The following is a 12,175-nucleotide window of genomic DNA, read 5'->3' on the forward strand; positions in this document are numbered from 1 at the left end:
CTAGCAGATTGCTTTGTGCAGATCTGAATGTCAGAGCTCCATGCTTACTCTTTACTTAATGCTCACTGCAGAGATCAGGGAGAAGTTCAACAGATAATTTCAAAATATGTCATTGTAACCTTAGTTCTCCCCCATCTGTTACCATTAAAATATCCACAGGCAGAAAATCTGCAATTATCTCATTCTTTCCAGTTCCTAAAATCAATTACTTTCCAGAGCAGCTTTTAGGAACCCACAGGGCAGTTAGGCAAGTGCAGATCAGAGTCCACATGCAGTGTGAAGTTCAGGCAGGAATATGTCCCTGCCTGGTCTTCAGAAATGCCCAGTAAGCAAAGGCAGAAGAAGTCGTTCCCATTCTGCTTCCTTTCAGACCACCTTCAGCCATCAGCACTTCCCAAGACCCAGACGAAGACTACCTCTCACTTATATCCATCCCATCAGCTACGGCAAGAGACAGGTACAGATCAATGGCAAATTCCCATATGACCTCAGTGCTCTTTGCTGGGTTTGGCAAACTTCTGCATACTCTAATGGAGCCCTAAGTTTCTCTAGATCCCTAAGGCAGCTGCATGCTCTTGAAGTCATCATCACTGACCCCACTTAGAGACAGGCCAGCTGATATTAGCCAAAGATTTTGTGCTATATATAAATCTGGACTTATAAAGCATTTTCTCATGAACAATACATTTTACACAGCTGCTAACTTAATTTTTTCTGTTATCAGAGGTAACTCATCGATAAAACATTTCAGATTTTGTTTTATTCTAAATTGGCATAAATGGCAAATACTCAGATTTCTGGTTAAAAACTTCAACTATTTCCTTTCTATTTAAAGGCTTATACGCTTCCTTCGTAGATTTTGGATACTCAGGCACTGAGGCTTTTAGGCATGTTTAAGATGTGGATCCTCACTTTTCTGCCTCTAATTTCCATTCAGGACAACATACTTACCAGGAATATCACAGAACTAATTGATTGACATTATTTACGCAGCTGATTCGCTAGTCTAAAAATCAGAAAAAATGAGCTGAGTCAGTACTAAAATTTTACTTATCATCATATTAAAGCTCTGCTATGCACTTTTTGTAGCCTGAAGAAATCACTCTAAAAGTTCAGGAGTTCACCACACTTCTCTGGTAATACTAGCATGTGCATTTGTTAGCTCAGATACTTGATATGCCTTTTCTCAATACACAATTTACTCTTTCAACAAATATTGTTAAAAACAAGCTGTTGTTCTGCTAAAGCCCACAAAGTTTGCATTAAACTGCAAAATCATTTCCCTCTTGACAGCTGCAAGTTGGCCAGTTGGCCACTTCTACAAAACAAGCCCATTCTTGCTACCCTTAATTATCTTTATTTTGAGGGAAGCATTCCCAAAGTCAGTAGTAACCATTACCTCGTCTTTCGCTAAAGGCTGGAAAACCAAGGCCATTGCCAATTTTTAGCTACACATGATGAAGGTGTTGAGCTAGATATTTGCCATGCCAGGAATTTTTAACAACCTGAGCACTATCAGGAGAACCATAGTCTTTGCAGAGAAATGGCAAGAAGAGGCAATTACAAAATTAAAGCTGGAGGTTGCCAAGCCACAAATTGCAACAAAAAATAGTTCAGATAGGGTCCCAGTCATGTTTTTTTGCAATGCAAATTATTTGGAATAGTTCTCCACACAGTGGTCTTTATTGATATCCTGGTAGTTTGGACTTTGCACTGCAGACTGCTTCCTTGTCCACTTTAATTACCAGCCTGGCTAATAGATCCAGGTGTACCATGGCTAATCACTACTAGCCTTTCAAACCTATATGTTTGCTCATATGCACAGGGACTGGACTTACCCAAAACCACAATCTGACCACTGTAGCACTGATGGTTAAAGTAAGTTTAGGTAAAAGCAAATTTCTGAGCCATGCTCATTTCTCCAAGACTACATGTCCTATTTGGAGATGAACTCAAAAAGGCTATGCAAGCATCCCAAGAAGTCTATCCTAAAAGTACATAATGCACTTTTGCTTGGTGGAATCTTACCTCCTTGTTTTAATTGCAATAACTCACCTGTCCTTAGCTGAGCCATAAAAGAGGAGTAAGAATGCCTGCTCCTGCTGGTACAAATTACCAATTGCAAATGTTGTGGAAAAACCTCAAGAATCCATGAAACACATATTCAGCAACCTGATGGGTCAAAAGTGCAATTAGCCAAATTTGGAGAGCATGATTGGGAAATAATGTCTTGGGGGAAAAGAAACTTTTGAAATCGATGGCTTGTTCATTGTACTACAAAACAGATTAGCAGGTAGAAATGAAGCAATGAGAAGTTTGCACGAAAAATTGTGAAAAGAAAGTTGCGTGCAGCTGACAAAATGGTAAATTGTAGGAAACACTTTTTATTCATGGCTGTTCATGAAAGAAGAATTTAAAAAATCACCTGAGATTTCCTGCACACACTCAGTGGAATACAAACAAAGCACTTCAAAAACATCTGTTTGAAATAACCCAAGGTTGGAAAGAGGAGCAGCACTAAAAATGTCTTTGAATAGTGATAATGAGAAAAAGATGCAACAAAGAACAACAGGAAACTTGTAAAGATCATTTAATAAAATCAACTTCTTATGCATATTATTATCGTGTTTACAAGAGCATATGTCTTCCATCTCCATTCCCTGCAAGCACTGTTGGATTCCACATGCCATGCAGGAGTGTCATCGGGTTGCAGATATCTGTGGACCAATTAGCTTTGCTCTCCTGCTGTAGAGGCACTGAACACCTCAGCTGTACTCACTACTGCAATACCCAAATACCCTCCTGCCTCAGGCTCTGACTGAAGGAAGTATTAGCTCCCAAATGATCCTTTTGCAGATAAATGTTTTCGTATTTTTCTTGGTGAATTTCCATCCCTCAAATATTGCCAAACAGGCACAATAAATATGGATTAGCTTAAAGTCTTGGCACTGGTACTATCTTGTTTCTGCCTATCCTTCCCTTTCCATGCTATTTTCCTCCTTCACCCTCAGTTTCAGCTCCACCATGACTAGTTGAAATTTCACTAGCAGCATCTCAGTGATTTGCTTTGCTTGACCTTCCTGAGGCCTATTTATGCATTATGTCAATAAGATTGCACAACAACATCAATAATGCAAAATGGGACAAACAGATACTGAAGCTGTCCAAAGCTGTTTTATTTTGCCATCCACTTCCTTAGATGATATAGCACTTAGATGGCCACAACACGGATACTGAGAGGTGCCCTCTAGCTAAAAAGCTTCTGAGGATCTTCTGTCCAGTAAGGAAGAGTGAAAGCTTCACAAATACTGTGTCAAATGGCAACAGTGTGGTAGCATCAGAGGAAAGAAAAAGGAAAGGGAAGGGATGTGTACTGGGACAGGCAGTTGTTTCAAAACAATCATGCTGAGCATTACAGTGAATAAGAAATTTGTGCAAGGTACTGAATTATCAAAGATCATTTTAATCTTCATCTAACAGACCAAAACTTTTGAAGGCATATCCAGCCTGCCTTTTCCCAGTTTTGTCCAATTTATGCTACTAGTGGTCATCATTCCAACCTTCCCTGCCACACCACATGCTAAGCACAGTGACTCATAAACACCTCAAATCAGAGGTGGCAATGGCAGATCTGAACAGGACCCATGCTCTTATGGTTTTTCAGTAAGGTTTGGATGAGCATCTGGAATGATGTTTACAAATTCTGCCCCAGCGTAAAACACAAAGGTAGGGCTCAAGCTATATAGAGTCTGTCTGTATTTGTTTTACACAATAAACTCCTCCGACTAAATGTGAACACTGAAAATCTCTCGTCTCCATTTTTGGCAAACCAGAACAGAAGACACCGTAATTAAGTCACCGCTTACCTCAGTGAGGATAAAATAGTTTAGTCAAGCACTGGTTAAATGCAGCGATACTGATACGAATCACTGCAAGTGAAGAATTATTCTAAGATGCAAAGAAAAGAACTTAAGAAAAGTTAAAGCTTAAGTTTTAAGAACTTAAAAATGCATTTTGAACCTGGAATGGAAGCGGGGGAAACGCACATCATTATCACATGGCCTTATGCCTACAAAGGCATTTTTGCAACAATGAGTTAGCATGAGCTGGGTTCTAGGCTGTAGCAGTCCTGTCAGGAGAAGATGCTGGTCTGTGACCCGAACAGGAAGGCTTTGTAGGTTTGAGGTATGAAAACCCTCAGGTTTCCCAGCAGACTTCACTCATCCCTCAAAAATCCTTAACCTTAACAGTAGAGTAATATTCTTGTATGCAATTAACTGGATCTAAAAGGATCCAAAATAAACATTCATGTTTGATTTCCCCTTGAGACAGCAATTCTGGCTAACTAGTGAATTCACAGAATAATCAAACGCCTTTTGAGGGAAGAATAACAATAAAGCAAAAAAAAATTATTAGTTTTAGCCTAAATGATATCCTTTAAACAGCAGTTGCTGAGGAAAATGAGGCTGATTCAAACTGTCTGTCCATCTCTAGAGACCAATGAAACGATCAGCCAATTTCAAATGATGTCAAAGAGTTTTCTAAAACATTATTTGTACACATTGCATGACAATAAATGGCCAGTGTACATGACTCAACCTCCATTGAGGAAATCACAGCAGTGTAACCTCTCCACTATTACTAGACAACAAAGAATCTAAAGAGAGCCTCAGCTCCAACACAGAAGAAACCAGGCTTCAAAAGTGCCACACTTGCAACATTAAAAAGCTCACTGAGAGTACAGTATAATCAGCCTCTCCATCCCTCTCTACAGCTATGTAAAACCAGACTACCCAGCTGAACATATATGCCAGACTCAACCATTTGAAAAAAAGAAAAAGAAGGAACAGTAGATAACTTTCTCCCATATTTGGAAATTTGCTTTGAAAAGCTGCCTCTAAAATTGCCATTGACAAGGAGAAAGGCTGGAAAAACTCAGAAAATGCCAACAAAAGTTCTGCTGTCAGAAAAATTGCCTACAAAATTCACATTCATGGATTAAAACTGAAGGGGGGGGGGAATCTGGTTTTGGACATTTTGTTCTTTTGACTTAGGATTTACACAGGTCTAGTCATAACGGATGCTCTGGAAGTACACCAAAAATATTCAATTTCATATGGTATTCCTCAACTTCAACCAACACTAAATGAACAATACAAGCTCCTGTGGTTTCTTTCCTATGTAAACATTGCTCCTTTTTCAAATTATAGAAGTACGAATTTACATTTGCAATGTTTTCCAGTCTTTGACACTTCTTCTACAAATGCATAAGGAGAGACACACAGGAATTCAAACACTGAAGTAGAGAGAGCGCTATCTCCGTAATCATTTACATTAAATAACTGTTGAGGAGAAAAAACGGAAAAAAGTGAATAAAAAGAAAGTAACAAACTTTAGCAAATTTAAACAAACTCCTAATACTTCTCTACCCTTTGCAGTGTTGAACCACTTGTGTAAAATAAAAAACGTGATAATGTTTTAGGAGATAACTAGTTAAGAAAAAGCTTTTTTGTAAATAATTAGCCTTACACTGTTGTCAGCATCAGGGAAGTGTGAAAAGTGAGGTCCTGGGAAAACTTTACATCAGGTTCAAAAGAAGAGGGCTAAAGAGGCCTCTCTCAAGTGCTGCTGGGAAGAAAGAGGCTAAAACTGTACTTGTGCTCTTCCCAGAACAATATGAAAAGGGGCAGCAAATCTACACGCGGAAGCCCAGAATTAATTGATAAATTTACAAGCTAGATGCAAATCCCAATTTCTTTACTTACAAAAGCACTCTGAAAAGAGTTTTCTCCCCTAGCTTTAGCATCCCTTTGCATGAGCTCTTTCATAACTGGTTCTTACACACAGAAAAGTCCATCTACAATATTTTACTTCAATTTACCAAAGGCCCTTGTGGGACTGCTGAATTTGTATGGGGCATAGGCTGACACTGATATGTAAGCACTTGTGATACTTGCAACACAGCTTGCTTGGGATTCAGACTCACTATCAGTGTTGTCCCATTGACTTACGGATTACAGTCAGGATAAATTTTTCCCTGAATATAAAACATAAATTTTCAAGGGAGAAAGTGTTGGGTTGTGCTCAGCAAAACTAGGACTTTATCTTCCAAAACCGGGGTGCAACCCTTGTCTTTATTTCACCATGTTAAGTTAGTGTAACCTGATCATCTTTAGTGAAAAACTCCCCTTTTTCCTGCCAGGAGTGCAACAGTACTGAAAATCACAATATAGAGGCTCCTGTGTAGGTACTAGCACAGACAGATTACACAACTCATCTCAGCCTCGCAGCTACAGGCTAAGAGAATCACCAGCTGCTAATAAATATTTAAGTTAATAATTTGCAGTCCAGTAGGGAGCAGCCTGAAGCATGCTAAGGTAGTGTTTCAAATTCCGAATTCTGAACAAAACCTATGTGAAATCACATTCTAGGATGCTTTCTTTTGCATTTTTGTGCCACTGTAGACCCTACTGCAATACTGATTTTTTCATCAGGGCCTGCTTCCTTTCTATGCATCACTGGGCAGGGAATTTGTTTTGAACATCATTTACATCTTGCTGCATTGATTGTATAGAGTTTGAATGCATTGGTAATGTAAAGAAAATGAAGAAATAGGGGAAACATTTGATGGTGATACTTGCAGAAAGTCTGCTTGCTCACTGCCCTGATTAACAATACAGGATAGCATTCTCCAGTGCCAGATGGGTTCAGCTGTACCAGGACTCTGCTGAGCCCTCAGAGCACACCATCTGCTTCCTCAAAGGTGGGTTGGTAAAAGCAATGTTAGAGATCATTTTTGAAATGCACACGTTCTGTGAAGAAGCACAGGTTTTTAAACAGAAGTCAGAGGTATTGATTCAGGGAATGCCACAGATAAAACAGGCAGAGGTGGAAGCTGCAGGGTAGCTGCCTCTTCTGGGAGTTGAGACAATGTAAAATTACTTCAGAGAGGTTCAATGTAGCTGAAGGGACACTGCAGAAGGGAAAGAAGCATGAAGATACATACATATTCTGTATGTTAAACCTAGGAGGGGATAGGCAGCAATCTGGCAAATCTTTAAGCATAAAGCTTTATACCTTGATGTAAAGATAGAATTTTAAAACACTGCACTGCCTAAAGAAGTACAAATCCCTCTTTTCTCCTATTGATTCCTTACAAGTGCATTTTCTTCAGCTTGAGGATAAGTGAGATTCCCGCTGGTCTCTTCCACTACTTGTTGCCACCTGAATCAATAGCCTTGAGGCAGTGCATCTGGACTGGGATCTTGTAATTTTTCTTCTCAGTCTTCACTTCTTCTTTAGTTCCTCTTCCACTGTATCATCTGCTCTATAGCATCACAGAGCAGAAATTATCAAAAGTCCAATAGTTCATACACCCTGTCTGGCTCCTGCAGCATACGCTTAAGAAGTACGAGCCAAATATGAGGCCAAGAAGCCTTGAATGGAGAGAAACGTGAAAACCAGAGTGTGTGCACCATCCTGTGGGAGCTTCATGGTGCTGTCACCGTTTCAGTGTCCCAGCACATTCTCCCAGTAGATCAAAATGCCTCAGGACAGGGTCAAACATTTTTTCCACATGTTGAGTGTTCTTGTGCCTAAGGAGAGAGCTACAACATAGCCTGATGACTGGCTGTGTGACTCAAGTCAGCAGTGCCTCAACAGAACCCTGCTTGGGTCTACAGGCCAAAAAAGTCCTGCCACTATCTACAAAGAGAGGACAAAGGCAAAGGTGGGCATGAGCAGCCACCTGGACTCAATTTTTCACCGCTGCCAATGTCAACCATCTGAATCTGTGGCCCACGGCCATGAAATATTTTTGCTGGGTCGGTATTTTGAATCATTGTCTTCCACCTTTGGCACTTGGCAAGGTGGACGTTTAACTTCTCCAAATTCTGTATCCAAACCTATGTATACCAGACACCTAGGAATAGCAGGACAGAGCAATGCACGGAACTGAGAAAATATCAGGTTGAAAAAGAAAGACAAAAATACCACTGAAAGATTGGCCATGAGGAGGGGAAAAAAAAGGGCATTAAGACAAGAAGCTTCTGATACAGCTGTGGAACTTGTGGGTGATCTTTTCTCCAGCTTTTCTAGGGCTTGTGGGTTGTTTGTTTTCCCCTTCTTATTTCCAGGAAATAAACTGTCATGAGAATGAAAGTCTGCATTGATTAATATTTGCTGTATTAACTTTGTAGTGTTGCTCTGTCTTATGAATATAAAAGCTGAAGAGATAACAATAATACGTAATGTGATTGATTTTATAATTATTGTGGCAATGAAAAGAGTTGATATGTTTTCCCATCATCTTTACAAAGGAAGTGTAATAATCTCTCAAACGCTTTTTCTTCAATAATCACTGAATGTACAATGAGAAGCGGAAACGTCACTATACACTTAAGTCTAGACTTAGGTAAGTTTGCACAGTTTGGAAATTTCCAAATCATAGTATTTGTCCATTGTTAACATTCATGGATCGATTTCTGTATGCTGCAAAGTGCCTGGATGTTATTCAGTTGTCCTGGTTTCGGCTGGGATAGAGTTAATTTTCTTTCTAGTAGCTGGTATAGTGCTATGTCTTGGATTCAGTATGAGAAGAATGTTGGTAACACACTAATGTTTTCAGTCATTGCTAAGTAGTGTTTAGACTAAGTCAAGGATTTTTCAGCTTCTCATGCCCAGCCAGCGAGAAGGCTGGAGGGGCACAAGGAGTTGGGAGTGGACACAGCCAGGGCAGCTGACCCAAACTGGCCAAAGGGGTTCCATACCATGTGACATCATGCCCAGTATATAAAATGGGGGGGAGTTGGCCTGGTAGGGATCGCTGCTTGGAAACTAACTGGGCACTGGTCGGTGAGTGGTGAGCAATTGTATTGTGCATCACTTGTTTTGTATATTCCAATCATTTTATTATTATTATTGTAATTTTATTATTATTATCATTATTAATTTCTTCCTTTCTGTTCTATTAAACTGTTCTTATCTCAACCCATGAGTTTTACTTTTTTTTTTCCCTGATTCTTTCCCCCATTGCACTGGGGGGGGGTTGGGGGGGATGGGGGGGGGGGAGAGTTAGTGAGAGGCTGCATAGTGCTTAGTTACCAGCTAGGGTTAAACTACAACATTTAGCTACCTTAAAAAGATACAGTATAGGCTGATATGCCAGCAAGAACAGGATAGGCAGCATTTCCATCTACCAGCACACTGTTTTTATTTTTCCTGGGTTAAACAGTCTGAGCAAGGAAAGGTTCTATGTGCTACAATCAGTCTAAAAAGAAAATGTTCAATTTCAAACCTGAGAGCTTTTTATCCAGGCCAAAAAAGAATTCCCTGCAGTTGTCAAGTAGGCATCACATGCACAACCAACCCAATTGTTTCAAAGATGCAAAGTTATCTATAGTATTGGGGTGTGTGGAAAGCCACATAGTTGGGAAAGGGCACTTAAGGAAGCCAGCAATGGGGGACACAGCAGAGTGTTCTAGTTATCAAACACACCAGATATAAGTACAACTAAGTTAGTAACAATTCACAGTATGATACTTCCCAGTGAAAATTCAGTAAGTAGCCTAGCTGCATCATTGATTAACTTAACCTAGAATCCTACTGCCACGTACAATGAACGGGTTTAAAGAAAATAGCCAGAGTTAGCTAACACAAATCATGTGACCTGCAGCTTTTTCCTCACCTTGAGCACTGTGATACTTACCACCTCAATTTAGCTGGCTACTGTTAGGAAACCCTGGCTTACTTTACACCTACTTTACCATGTTAAAATGCCTCCACAGACCATTACAGCGTGCTCATTAGCACTGTAGCACTTCTAATGAAGGCAGGACCCAGGTGTCCTCCAAACTCTGAGGGTCACTAGATACTTCCACTTTTCCACTGATCTGAAAGACAGATGGCAATCCTGTCCTAAATGAGGTTACGTACAGCTTTTTCAAAACACCAGGAATACACTGATTTCTGAAGGCTAGAAACGATCGTTAGAGGCCTGCATAAGGTGCATCCTCCACTTCAGTGCTGCCAAGATCACTGCTATATGGAAAGCATGTTCAGAGACCTTGCCACCTCTCCTGGTTGCAGGTGTCCCCTACCTCATTCTGACAACAGGCTTGATCTTTCAGGAGTCTTCCTTCATATCACACCACACAAACCATAGATCTTATTCAACCATTAATAAAGGAAGTGTGAGGTGGTACAGGGGAGTATACGCATTTTACAGAAAACACTCATCAACCAAAACAGCTCAGTGGATAGAAAAGAGTACTGAAAATATAATGTCTCCTGCAACATGTCCCCATTTTTGCCTCTCTATACACATGCTATTTTCTTAATTAAAGAGTGAAGGTTGAAGAATAAGTCTGCTTACACAGAACCTCTAAGGCTTAAATTAGTACAACTACTCTAAGGGCTTGAGAAGGCATATCAATAATCAACCGATCTGAGGTATTTTCAGTGATGCAATAGCACTGTGGTTTATTCAAGGTAAAAGCATATACTGATAAATATTTATGAAACCAGTCAGCCATTTCTGAATGTTAGATATATGAGGAAAGGTTATGTCTTAAATCCTTTACATCTATTTATCTGGACCAACGAGTCTAAATGAACTTCTATGCAGTGTTTATACAACACTAGGCACAACTAAAGAAACAACCACAAGTAACCACTAGAAATTATTTAAGAGGTTTTAAAGAAACATATATTCTCCAAGTTTAGATTGCCTCGGTCAAACAATCTCACAAAAGGTTAGACTTAAATGAAGTTGTCTTCCCCAAATTTGCACAATACAATTGAATTAAATCCTTCCCATTAAGACCAAAGCAGAGACTAAATAGATGTTTGACCCATCTCAGAGGTCTGGAATTCATTGAATATGGTGTCCAAACGTCCTAAAAGCAGACAGCCACATCTATAGTGTCTGTGTGTGATGAGAAGAGGGAGTCACACAACTGGAAGTGTCTTCTGCTTGGGGAGAGACCAGTACAATGGGTACATAGAATCATAGAATCGTTTAGGTTGGAAAAGACCTTTAATATCATCGATTCTATAAGCTTCAGCAGAAGGCTGCAAGCAATATTAATTCCTTAATCAATATTAATAATAAGGATAAGTATACCCCATTTTACTTTCTTAAAATGAATGAGACTACCTCATTTCTGCTGCTTACGTGGGCTTCCATCTTGTTTCTTTTAGAATAGAATAGAGTAGTTCAGTTGGAAGGGACCTACAACAATCATCTAGTACAACTGCCTGATCACTTCAGGGCAATCAATTCCCATCTTTAGACTGCAAGGTGTCGTTTGTGAAGGAAAAAAACACAAAGAGGCACCCCACAGCTTTGATAACCATTTTCCAGGCTCTGACAGTGCAGAGGCAAATTTCAACTATTATTTTCATAGGAAAAAAATTATTTCTGAATCATAGAAATACATGACATCATTTGTCTCTGCTTTCAGAGTCCAAACGTAAGCAATGATATTCTTAAAATACACTGAAAATTATTTTTTCTTCTTCTTCTTCTTCTTTTTTTTTTTTTTTTTTTTTTACTAGGAAGAGCTGAGAAAAATCTGACCAATTCTTTGAGAATAATTTTCTTTTCCAGGATTTTTCCTGTCCTTCATTACAGTGCTGTGATGAATGATACTATGAAATTCAGCTGTATAAGTTCACCTCAATCCTCCTTGAAGAAGACCTATCTGAATCAGATGGGCTCAGACTACACTGAGTCTATCAAGAGAACAGGCACACACTTTAGCTAGACCTTGTTGTGCTCATGGGCAAAAAGTCTGACTCAAAAATCAATTATAATTAAAATGCCTTGGTGTTGTCCCTTTCCTTTCCTGTAACCCTACCTTGTAATATTAGGTTTTTTAAGATGAATAGAGGTTGGACAAGAGAGGTTTTGATGTTGATCTCTCAAATCAAGACGACCTTTAGTACACCTTAATTTAAGGGAAGCTGCAGTATTTTGCAAGGTCAGGCACCCCAAGAGAATTCACATATTGAATTCAAGTTTTTATTAACTCAACACTAATCCCTTTGACCACGTTTCCAAACCTGGAAGCCTAATCCTCCCTGAGGGCTTAGACAGTGATGAGAGGTTTAAGATCAGCTCCCTGCCAGGCAGGTGACTTGACTGGAATGCCACAGTCAAGATTTCTCTGCTCAC

At 39.6% G+C, this 12,175-nt stretch overlaps 1 protein-coding gene across 12 annotated transcripts in view; it reads right to left on the reverse strand.

Annotated features, from left to right (window-relative positions):
- The window catches only part of PDE1C (phosphodiesterase 1C), a 347,698-nt gene that overhangs the window by 105,375 nt on the left and 230,148 nt on the right, over nucleotides 1-12,175 (reverse strand). The window contains exon 1 of one of the 12 annotated variants that reach the window (XM_030007708.1): nucleotides 952-981. The exons of the other annotated variants lie outside the window; for them this stretch is intronic. The gene's annotated coding sequence lies outside the window, so the exon portion shown is untranslated. Of the gene's footprint in view, nucleotides 1-951; nucleotides 982-12,175 lie in introns of those variants that run through there. 12 annotated transcript variants of the gene reach the window in all.

The sequence above is a fragment of the Aquila chrysaetos genome, chromosome 3 (assembly GCF_900496995.4).
Source record: "Aquila chrysaetos chrysaetos chromosome 3, bAquChr1.4, whole genome shotgun sequence".
In the NCBI taxonomy this organism is placed as follows: Eukaryota; Metazoa; Chordata; class Aves; order Accipitriformes; family Accipitridae; genus Aquila; species Aquila chrysaetos.